The 12,523-nt window shown below is 33.8% G+C and overlaps 2 long non-coding RNA genes across 4 annotated transcripts; one reads left to right on the forward strand and one right to left on the reverse strand.

Annotated features, from left to right (window-relative positions):
* Window positions 1-3,483: 3,483 nt before the first annotated feature.
* Window positions 3,484-4,471, reverse strand: LOC120636369. Of its 3 annotated transcripts, none has more exons than XR_005659370.1 (4): window positions 4,360-4,471; window positions 3,917-4,003; window positions 3,700-3,831; window positions 3,484-3,548 (listed from the first exon to the last, which is right to left on the reverse strand). It is a non-coding gene; the product is annotated as an uncharacterized LOC120636369 (long non-coding RNA). The 3 variants fall into 3 exon arrangements; XR_005659369.1 differs by having other exon boundaries at window positions 3,491-3,548; window positions 3,651-3,831; XR_005659371.1 differs by having other exon boundaries at window positions 3,494-3,548; window positions 3,718-3,831.
* A 3,610-nt stretch (window positions 4,472-8,081) lies between these two features.
* Window positions 8,082-10,591, forward strand: LOC120636217. The gene is made up of 5 exons (XR_005659355.1): window positions 8,082-8,387; window positions 8,472-8,675; window positions 8,806-8,901; window positions 9,394-9,471; window positions 10,108-10,591. It is a non-coding gene; the product is annotated as an uncharacterized LOC120636217 (long non-coding RNA).
* Window positions 10,592-12,523: the final 1,932 nt, after the last annotated feature.

The following is a 12,523-nucleotide window of genomic DNA, read 5'->3' on the forward strand; positions in this document are numbered from 1 at the left end:
TTATATTACGCTTCATCAAATAACATGAATATGACGTTCCATGACGCATTTCTAGTCTTTAGGCATAATATGTGTACAGTATGTGATAGATAGTGTGTAAAGTCTATTGATTAGTAAACTGGGCTGCGCGAAAGGGCAACCACGGGGAGAGCGCAATCCCCCCACTCCACGAAACGCGACCGCGCCGCCGCTGCTGCCCCGGTCGCCGAGCCGGCGGCCTACCGCAGGCCGTCGAGCCGGCGGCCCACGCCAACACGCCCATATTTAATGTTTGATCCTTCAGCGTTGAAGCAAGTGATATTTTGATTGATGAAAACTCACATAACTTATAAAAGTCAGAGGTGCGTGCTGGGATTCGAACTCTGCCCCCCGAAAGTGAAGTCGAGCTCCTACCCGATGCGCTATAATATACATAAATACTTATAATATACAGAATGGTTTAAACCACTTATAAAACTTATAACTAACTAGCGACCCGCAATAGCTTCGCACGGTTGCAGTGTATTTACAGTCCATACCATACGCCAATGCATTAAAGGCAAACAAATATGGCGTCAGATCACTCGATCATATTTGTTAAGTAATAGATAGTGATGGGAAACATTGGCAGAGTGGTTGTGAATCTACGATTAAATTAATACCTTCCTTAATCGATTACCAAATAGGTACAATGATTTCCGAATAGGTATCTAATTTTTAAATCACGTAATATTGCGATGTTGGAAGTGAAATTATTTAGACCTATCGATCTTATCTTATACTGAAGCAGTTCAATCAGGAGCCATGACTTACGACTCTAATATATTTTCAAGAGAAATTCTTCCTTTGGCTAAAACCTTGATGTCCAGAACTTGGAATCTTAGATGGTCTTCTACGCAACTACACATAGGAAAGCATTATGGAAGTAGCCAGTACAATAATCCCCACGAACCCTGGTTATTTAGGTTTAAACAATTAAACAATATTTCTATATCAGTTGTAGTCTGCGACTGGGCCATGCATGTTCCCCGGTATTATTAAATAAAATAAGAGCAAGAGACACCTCACTTTGTGAGTGTGGTATAGACGAAAGTATAGTACAGAATATTTTTCAATTGTGCCAAATATTCTACATCCTTCTATGATATGCTACCCGGTGATGTCCCTCGCCCCATATTGGTACTCTCCTTCTCTCACTACTTCAAATTTTACTATTCTGAAGTGTTTGTGTAACTATATTATGATTAATATGTATGATATTGAGTTATAAAACGTTTATTAAATTCATATTCTGTGTAATTTATGTCCTGGTAACAGTTTTGATTTAAGTCTCCCTCTTTAAAAAACCATATAAATATTACAAAATATTAACCCCACTCAACACTACTTATATTTGTGTTCTCGTTGTTGTAACTAGAAAAGTCTCTCCAAAAAGTTAATAAAGCAAAACGCGCAACCAAGCCATCACCACGCTGTATTTTCCACTACGCCGACACTGGCAGAGTTGCTGTGGTCAAACCAACACTCCACAGTAAAAAGGGCCATAATGGAAAACAAAAGAAGCCTACTTGAAATAAATGAATTCTGACCATCTTAGGACCTGACACGCCATTCTGCAGTCATTGCTATCTAGCATTATTTTTGTTGGTAAAAATAAAATTAAAAGTGTGAGATAATTTTTAGGTCGAGGTGGAATATTTTGAAAATGGCTAATGCAGTTGATGCTCGCTAACATCATCTTTCTGAGCATGAAGGCGCCGCTTGCTGAGGAGCAATGTAGAAACGTTTAAGGATATTTCCGATGTGGAATTTGTAAAAACTTTTCACCTTAAGGATAAAGGAGGATACTGTAAGGGCTCACCGCTGATTCCCAAACCCCAATGGAAACGAAAGCGAAAGCGGCAGGAAAACAGCTACAATTTTTATTGCTTTTTAATAATAGCAAAGCTGTAATCTTAGAATACATTATACCTAATGGTGTATGACTGTAATGCCAGTTGTATTTCTTTTGCAGTTTCTGGTTGCACAGAGCACTAGCGTTTTATGCATCTGGGTTATAACAAAAGTTGGTTGGGCAGAGTGCCCAACATAAAATTTAGTAAACATGTTAAATGACCCACCCAGCGTGAATCCCGAAATGGCATTAAGGCTCAGTAAGAAATTATATTTTATGCCTTATTACAAAACTGCGTTATATGTTTTGTTTGGAATCTTTTTCAGGTTCTATCAGAAATTTGATAACTCAGGAGTCCTGGGTTGCATTGATGGCACACCTGTGGCAATAATAAGACCATATGTGCATGAAGAGTGCCATTTTAACACAATGGGATTCCATTCCCTAAATGTTATGAAAGTAAGTTTAATGTTGTAATTATATTTTAATTATGTGAAACATGTCACTGCATGTTATAAAGTTTGCACAACATAGCAAACAAAATGAAAGCACCTGTGCCTCTGCTGACATCTGAGCAAGCGCTTCTTGCTTCTGCAACGGTTATTAAATTTTTGTGATTATTAAAATTATGTGAATAGATCTATGGAGGGGGGGGGGGGGGGGGGCATTTAAAATAATACAAAGTTGGAAAGCTCTACTGAAGGACTCAATTCACAGGGACATCAACAAGTGAATGAGGGTCTGTTTAAGGTCAGGACACTGCAGCAGGCTCTTGTCTGAGGAGAAATGCATAATTTACTAGTATGTATGTTTAAAAAGGGTCAAATCTAGTAATTTTAAGATTGATATTTATGGAGCAATTTTTTACTTTGTTAGTGACTTTATATGCTGGTCATGATTTGTTACAAAGGTCCAGGTCCAAGAATCATTAAAAGATTGAAAACTAAAAATTTAAAGAACAAAATGGACTGCAACAATATCAATATTAGAAGCAAACATAAACTATTAGTTCGCTAAAAAATATTAATTGATTGAAATTGATCTACACTACAATGAAAACATTATGTACAAACAGTTCATAAGTGCCTATGATAAGGCCTACATAAATAAAAATAAATTGAATTTGAATTAAATCAAAATTATTTTCATTGTCTACTTAGTTGAAAGTAAAATGTTTGTATGTAAAAAAATATGTCACTGTATTATTAATTTGGTTTTGCCTAATATTTGTTAATGTTTGTGTTTGTGTTTTTTAAATTAGATTACTTTTGAAAAGAAACAAATTTTACCTGACACAAATATTCATTTTCTTCAGTCAGACTCTGAATCTGATGTAAAAACTATTCCAGAAAAATAATTAGAACTTTTACATTACCATTTATTGTTTTTAAATATAAATCTCTCTGTTTTTTCTGACCCAATATATTGCGAATGGACATTTACTTTCATTGAAAAAAATAAAAAAAACAACCTTCATTGTTGAAGATGAGGCAAAGATGCCTATCATGTCTGCAATTTTTTCTATGGCTGCAGCCAGCGTGTTGGAAGATTCATTTATAACTTTTCCCAACCTATATGGCTGATGCCAAGTTTCAGTAGCCTGAGCATGTGCCAAAGTTGCTCATGCATGCTTGGCCTCTATTTGCCTACAAAGCTTTCAAAGCATTGTTGCTATCTGTAAATAAAAACTGAATATTTGTTAATCTCTAATGCACTCCTACACACTCCAGAGAACAATAAATTATATTAATAATATTTCATGTTTTAGGTTATAAACATGTTGCTCAATTTTTCAGCCAGCTAATTAAAAAGTAACTATGAACAACCTTCTACTAGGGCGTCACCTTGTTTGTTGGCTTGATTTTGTGAAAGTTGGAGTCTGAATGTTTGTTTGTGTTTGTTCTCCAACTAACTCATCATCATCCACATTTTACTCCGCAAACAGTTCATGTTCTGAGCTGAAAAATGTACAATATAATTAATTGCAGAAGTTTCCATACATCTTGTATGTATAAGTTTCCTGCCATTAAATTATATAGGTACCTTATAGGTGTGACTCAACATTATTGGTGTCCACTACCAGGCACTATGGCTTTACCAACTGATGTAACACAAAAAGTGTCTAATATCCTGTAAAAAATTAAATAATATGGAGTTTATGATTCAATGAAGAACAAAGGAAACAAGCACTTTTTTATATTAATAGCCGGCAAACGACCTGATGTCAAGTGATTACCGCTGCCCATAAACATCTGCAGCACCAGAGGAGCCACCGATGCGTTACCATCTTTTAAGGAATTTGTTATACGCCCCTTGAATATCCCTTGATTAATTAGAATTTAGAATTGTTAAATAAGAGAAGAATTTAGAATTATTAGCAGTGCAACAACTTCCACAGCAGGCAATGATATAACTAGCTAGTTAACAAAAACAATGAAGTGATACATACAACCATCCAAATATTATTATAATGTTATAAAACTTACACTTTGGGTTAGGGCGAACCAGCTAATGGCTCCGCAATATCCCACCCTATTATATCATAAAGTTGCTCCTGAAGCAGGGTAAATGTATATAATGTATATTTTTGGCAGGACTGCCACCTAAAATTTGCAAAAAAAAAATTTTTTAAAAATGCATGTCTAATAATAAAGTGAACCAAATATCTAAAAATAATCAATTATTTACCTGAAGCGCTCAGTTCTCACTTTTTTCATTTAATTATAATAATAATATATATAAACGAAAAAAAAAGACATCTTTTGACTTTATATCATGGTTAGAATAATATCATACATAGTAGTAGGGGAGCCCAAGCGGGGATTTCGGGATTTACTAAATCGCGGCAGATTAATATACAGGGGGATACCTTGTACCCGGTTAAGTACCTCCACAAAACATGAGGCCCATATATAAGGCCGCCCGTGAAGGATACAGGATCAGTTTAGTAAAAAAAAATTGACCATCAGAAATTCTCGAGCGCGTCAGATTAAGGTAGGGTGAGTTAATTACACAAGTACAAAGTGGTTTTTTTGGAATAACTTTTAACCGGCTTTATCGATTAACTTCAAAAACTAATCCGCCTTTGAGCTTGAAAAACCACGTCGATCGCCACCAAGCTGGTCAAAATCGGTTGATTCGTTCGAGAGATATCGTGAACGAAAGAAACCCGAAAAAGTTGTGTTTTTTCGGGATTACTCCGAAATTTGTGGTTCGAACAATTAAAATTGCAAAATTACTTACGAGGATGATAAAACAGCGTCGAATGGTGACAACCGCGTGAAAATTGGTTGATCCATTCAAAAGTTATTGCGGTTTGGAAATTCCAAAAATAGTGTTCTATGAAACTTTTATGAGACTTTCGAGCTGGGAGAGCTCGAATGCATAGAAATATTATTTCTTTGAACTCAGCGAACTCAAAATATCACATAAATTATATTTTGAGCTCAAAAATGTCATAAGTACAATTTCAAGCGCCCAGGAATGGAATTAGCGGGAAGTTGCAGGGATGGCCTTTAAAGTGAACCGTTTTTCTAATTTTTTTTTTGTCAGATCAGACGAATCCCTCTAGATAATCGTCAGATTATGATACAGTACGTTTAGAACATAAAGATGAACCATATATATCTTAATCTGACGCGCTTGAGTATTTCAAAATGGCGATTTTTTTTTTGCACATTATGAAAATGGCCGCGAGTTTGCGTCCCATTGAAATCGTCAGATTAGTGAATGAGAGCTTTTTTTTGTGTACTTAACACTCCCTTAGAAAATCTGACGCGCTCGATTAAATTTTTTTTTTTCATTTTCAACCCTTAAATACCCTTAAATACCCGCATCATGCAAACGATCAGATTAACATACTTACATTATTAAAAATACGTAGGGCATTGATGCTATTAATATCTGATGCGCTCGAGGATGTCTATGCAACAGTTTTTTTTTACATATTTAAAAATCTATAGCCGCTTCCCCCACCGATGTAAAGGTATCTTCTATCTTCTTCTTATCTTCTATCTTCTATCTATATATATATATAATGAAAATGGTCTTCGTTTGAGGCTCAATCACGCCTAAACCACTGATCGTATCGACATGAAACTACCACCATTCGATGCGAAATTTTTCCTAGATGGTTTATGGCTATCTAATTTTTGAATTCCAACATTCCTTCATTTTTTTATTGCTGTTTTACTTTTATGAACATTAATCCCGCTAATAAAAACAAAAGATAAGCATTTTCTCTTGATTCTTTTGTTTTCATGGATTTCAACAGAGTGTATTAAACGGATTATGGTTTTTTACATTCAGCTAAGAATCTACTCACGGTAGTGGAGAACGGCTGGACCAATTGGGCTTTTTTTTATCTTCAGAATTGTCAGGAGAAAGTTTTGTATGTAAGAAAATTTTAAAAAAGCCCGATAAAAAGTTAAAAAATTCGATGATAATCGAAGAATTCCCATCTATATAGTCACTCACCACGAAATCTCGGGAACCATTAGACTTAGAAACGTGAAACTTGGTAGGAATATTACTTTTGCTATGTAGAGGTCAGCTATAAATAGATTTTAAGAAATTCATTCCCCAAAGGGGATTGCGGGGGCGTTAACAATGAACAATTCCCGTTTTTAAACTATAGCTCCTATAGACTTCAAATTTGGTAGGAATCTTCTGTAAGAGGTGTAGAAATAGGCTATGAACGAATTTTACGATAGCTCACCCCACAGGGGGTTGCGGGGGTGGGTATTAACAATTAATATTTTTAATTTTCCAGCTAAAGCTCCTACAAGCTCCAAATTTTGTAGGAATTTTCTATAAGTGATGTAAAAATGATTTATGAACAAATTTTACGATATCCCACCCCAAAGAAGATTGCGGGGGCGTTAACAATGAAAATTTTCAATTTCCAAGCGATAGCTCCTATAGACTCCAAATTTAGTGAGAGTATTCTATATGTAATATAAAAATGATCTTCGAGCGGATTTTACAATGAATCACCTCCAATAAGGTTTGCGGGGGTGGGTGTTAACAATAAAAAATTTCAATTTCGAAATATAGCTTCTAAAAATTCTAAATATGGTAGGAAACTTTTATTATTCAATAAAGTCTACTTCCGACAGGAATTGCGGGGGTGGGTGTTAAAATCTAAAATTTTTATTTCTAACCTGTAACTTCTACAGACTCCAAATTTGGTGGGGATCTTCGTGTATGTAGGGATATTCGTGTAAATTTCCTTACAACAATCGTCTTTTTGGCAGCGGAGAAAAAGTCATTGAGAGGTTTCAAAAACTTAACTTTACATGTAGCTATCCAATCAACGGACTAAGAATTTTACATTCATTTTACTTTTGCAGACTACATAACCGACGAATTCTTTTATTGCGGGATCGCGGAAATGTAACAGATTAAAATGAATGCATTTTCCAAGCACATGAGATGTGGAAAAGAAATTTAGTTACTTATTCCAATAGAATTCATAAAAAACATGCACAATTAATTTTCTATAAAAAATTGATGTCACGGAGAAAATTTTAGTTAACAGAAAATTCGTCGCACTTGAACCTAGACAGATTTCAACTTCACATATGAGACTTTCAATGACTTTAACTTAAACTTTCAATGCTCTTTTCAAATTTTTTTCTTCATGTCAATTATTATTAATTTTTGGAAGAAAGGCACGGAAATGTTATAATGATTGCACATTGAAAGTTACAATGAATATTAGTGAGAAAAATCACCTGGATGAAAGATACAGGCTAAATCGATGGAATTTGGAATTTGAGTAAGTCTAAACAATATCGATGCTCACAGTTCTATCCGCGGGGCCTATTTATGTTCATACAAAAATAAAAAAAAGGAGAATAATAAAAATATGAAAAAAATAAATAAAAATGAAACATAAAATGTAATTTATTTCCTTTTTCAATTCGCCCAGCGAAGCGGGCTGGAAACGGCTAGTATATCATATAACATTTTTTTCTTCTTATCATCTAAGCTTTGCATCCCAATAGGTCTCTACGACGCTCGAGTAAATCCCCATTTAGCCTCGTGGGCTCCCCTACTATAGAAGGTGCAAGTTTTCATTACTTACGGTTACGGTACATTAATATTCATTCACTTTATTTGAATGTAATTTTAAAATGATTTAAATATAAATTTCTTATAATTTGTTTTTTTTTTTAAGTGAAACGAAACGTCAAAACCTGACAATTGACAAATTCTGACGTTTTTAATTTTTCCAACGAATTATTTTAGTTCAAAAGTTCATGTGAAAGTGTTGTGTTCTTTTAAACTATTTCTGGGGATCTGATCTGCTCTTTTGACTAACGACTGTGCTTTGTTCTTGATATCTGCAATAATTGTTTGACCCTGATTCTCCCTTGGACCTTGTGATAGATACTTTAACGATTGACTAAACGCTGTGCATACCGGACTTTTGTTTCGATTTGGATTTTAACTTTCATTATGCCTAGAAAGTCTGCCTTCAAGTGCTATTTTGGATGTAGTCCTTATAAAGGTATGGTGTTTTAAATTTACCGTCGTACAAAATGAATTGGGCGTTAAAGCATTTTTTACAAAATAACATTGTAATATCTTTCAGGAAGAGTTCATCACTTCCCACCAAAGGAATACCCTTATGAGGAAAAATTTAATCACTGGAAAATGGTGTTAAATGATTCAGATTAAGAAAAGGGGGACACATACATATACAACAACATACATAACTGTAATCACCATTTTGAAGATTTCTATATAACAGCCAGTGGACGTCTTACTAAAAATGCTGTTCCAACATTGAATATTGGTAAGTTTTATGTAGATTTGTCATATGGATAAAAAATTACTATCAATTAAATAATCTACAAAGCTTCCCAAGTTGAAACTAATTGGGAGGGCTTATACATACAATAAATTTAATCTTGGTTATTGTGTAGGAACACACCAAGCTGCCAATCATGCAATGTACCTGCCTACATGTACTACTGAGCATAACAAAATATCTGATAATGCAGATGCCAATTCTGGCCAAGGTAAGCATATGAAGTTTTTTTATTTACTGGGACCTGTGTATGCCAGACTAAAGAACCACTATGATAAAGAAGATATAGTATAGGTTTATTTCATAAGAGTAAATTTTAATGTGAGTCTAGCAATAAGCTCGTGTAACACAGGTGCAGTTTGATTCATACTATTAAGTGCTTATTGGGATTCTTCCTTTTCTGTTTATGATCACTAATATGTGATAATAATAGTTAAAGCCAGTGAACCCACATTGGACTCCATGTGTGGTTAAACCTCCATGTGTGGTTAATTTTCCTGTTCTGTGACAAAAGACACCTTTGCTAGGCGCAGGCACGGTGGGACATTAAAAGGCTTAGGAACGAAGAGTAAAATCAAATGAGAATATTGCCAAGTTGATTAATTTTAGTTGAGTTTTTAAATCTTGATAAGATATTATGTGTATTGTGATACTACTGTATTTTTTTAATATAAGTAATAAGTACATATTCCTTTCTTTTAAGGGATAACATGTGAAATTGTGCCATTGATTGAGAATCCACCTGCAGTGATTTCACTAATACGTTTTTGTGACAAAAAAGGTTAGTTTTTTTAATTTAATTAACCAAAATAGGTGACCAGATTGTTAGCAGAGCGGTGCGGTTGCACACAATGAAATTGGCGTTACATCGAAGTTCATGTTGAAATCATACGGTAAAGATTAATTTGAATTTAATTACATAATGTAACAAAACTATGTCTACCGAGAGTGCTTTTACTGCGCCACTCTGCTAACAAAGATATCTCTAATTTGGTAACTTTGCCCCCCAATTGGTAAATTTCTTTTTTTGTGTAGATCCAGAAGAAGAAACACTTTATTGCACATAAAACATAAAAGAATACAGACAATACATAAAGACAGAACATTGTTGGCATTATATAATACATAGATAATATATATAAAGTTATATATTCCAGATTTATTCATATAATATGTTCATTAACTCAGATGCTTTCTGGCAGACACTAACATGATTACGACGAACTAGCTGTTCTGCGCGACTTTGTTCACGTGTAGTGTAGACAAGAAGGAAAAAAAGAAGATTTTAATCATTTCTGTATACAGTCTTGCCTGCAAACTGCCCTTAATCGTTTGTGACACTATTCTAAACAAAAATGTTGTGGTAGCAAGCAATTTAGACGTACATTCTGACAAACTAATTGTTTTCTTCTTTCAGGCACAAAATCCGGTAAAGTGAAATGTTCCAATGAATATGCTCAGTTGAAAATTAAACATTTAAAACTTAAGGAAAAATGAAAAACCTAACCTTACTTAAGGAAAAAAAAATTTTGTCAGCACAATGCCTCGAAGGAACACTAACAAGGAAAGAGACTACACTAGAAGGTCACTTAACTATCCATCGGAGGCATTGTGCGAGTTTATAGATGATGTTTTTGCATTGTCATTCAAACACAATTAAATGAAGAACCACAGCAACAGCATCTACAATAAAGCAAATTGCAAATGTATTTTGTAATTGGTTACATTTCTCCTATGTTGCTCATAAAGACGGAGTACATAATTTTTTAATGGATGCAATAATGAATATAATAATTAATAGCTAATGCACTAATGTCAACAGATTACTGAAAGGTAAAAGTAATGTCTAATAATATTGATTTATGTAGACCGACGCAGGAGGACTCAAGAAAATATCAATATACTTATATTAATTTAATTTGCATAAAAATAAATTACTAATAATTATTAAAACTATAGAGAGAGTGATGTCTTTCGATGTGGGAAAAGAAGTGTCCGTTCGCCGGTCACGTAAGCCGAGCCGCGCGCCTCGTGTTGCGGACTCAGCAATGCCCTCAATTGCACAATTTGTACGCTAGGTATGTGATCCAGCGTAAGCGGTGTATAAGTAGGTGCTCCAGTGCAGGCTGGCGATAGCATAGCGCTGCAGGATATAACAATTGCCACAAAAATACATAAAGCAAATATAAAAGATATATTTTATATACAAAAATATAAAAGCAATAAGCTTTAAATTATTATAACACACACAAAAGAAATAAATAAATTGTTAAAAATAACTACTATTGCATTTCATTGAATACATTTCCGTTTAGAATAGCTCCTGGCAATGTTAACCTTTTTTTGTTATTTTACAAAAAGTTTTTTATTTAGCATATATCCATAGTCTTAATTACGTTGCAATTTTAAATTTTTGTTATATATCAATGTTTTTGTTTTGCTTTTCACGAATCGTAAACAAATTACACATTGTAGATATATGGCAATAGTAATCGCGACAATTCAGTATCATACTAATATTTTCCTGAAAATTTTGCTCTAAAATTTCTATCTGTGCTTATTAACTAACAAAATATTCGATTTCGTCAGCTAATAAGTTAAGATGGCTGTTTTTAAGTTATGATTTAATTTAAATTTGTAAATATGATACCTCAATTACTATTGCCATACACCTACAATGTGGTCTACAATTTGCGAATAACCAAATTTTTTAATTTGGCACGTCCTGACTGAAAATGATATAAGCGCCACCTACCGGGATCGGCATGCAATAAATAAAGCGCCATCTAGCTGTACATTTGTATATACAAGAAATACAGGCAGCGCCATCTCTGCGCTTGGGTATATAAACTTCACAAACATAACCTCAGTGGCACATCTATCTCTAGTATAGTGTATAATCTATGGTCTGCCCCGACTAAATGTAAAATCTAAGCGCACTCCACCCATGACACAACGTCGCTTTGCCAAGTTACGCCCTTCATTTGAGCGGTTGTAATGGCCGAGCGCTAGCTTTGGCTGGCACTCCAAAAAGTCGAGCAGCGCCGAAACTTGTTCTATGAGAACCATTTTTTTGTTTACGTACAGTTGAAATTTATCAGCACGAAACAGGATACAAAATTTCAATTCGATATTTACAGATAAAATTATTTTTTTCTGACATTATATTTTCTTACGTCACAACTCACACCAAATATTAGTTTTATTGGATTTCTACGATTGTCTTACCAAATGTAATACAAAATGCAAACTTCAAAATATATATCAATAACATTTAAAATATTTTAAATCAAATATTTGCATTCGTGGTAGGTACCTAGTTTTTTAAAATTCTTTACTTCGACATTTTGAGCGAATGGCAGCACCGATTCCCTTTCTACTGCAATTCCATTACAATCCTATTTTAAGACCATTGTGGATACAGTAGATTACGAACTTTTGAAACTAAATAACATTAATTAAATAGAATTTCGTATATTTATCTATACAATATGATTTTCTCTATTACTAAAATCAAGAGCTTAAGACTAGGTCTCGCAAAAGATTGTGAAATGATTCATTGGTGAAACTTTATTTTTCAAACGAGCTCTGTACTCGTTGCCGTTGTTTTGAATAATTTAATTGACTTTTATTGATTTGAATAATATAATTTTGTTGATTTATGTGAAAAACATTTTAATTAAAACTTTTTGACATTTGATTGTCCTTAAAACTTTAATTTTTGTTGATTAGATATATTATTATGATTATACCCTGGATTGTTTATTTTTAATTAATGAAGCTATTTATATACTATTTGGTGTTTATTTTGGCAAAGTAGGAAAAAAACGATT

This window comes from Pararge aegeria, chromosome Z (assembly GCF_905163445.1).
Source record: "Pararge aegeria chromosome Z, ilParAegt1.1, whole genome shotgun sequence".
In the NCBI taxonomy this organism is placed as follows: Eukaryota; Metazoa; Arthropoda; class Insecta; order Lepidoptera; family Nymphalidae; genus Pararge; species Pararge aegeria.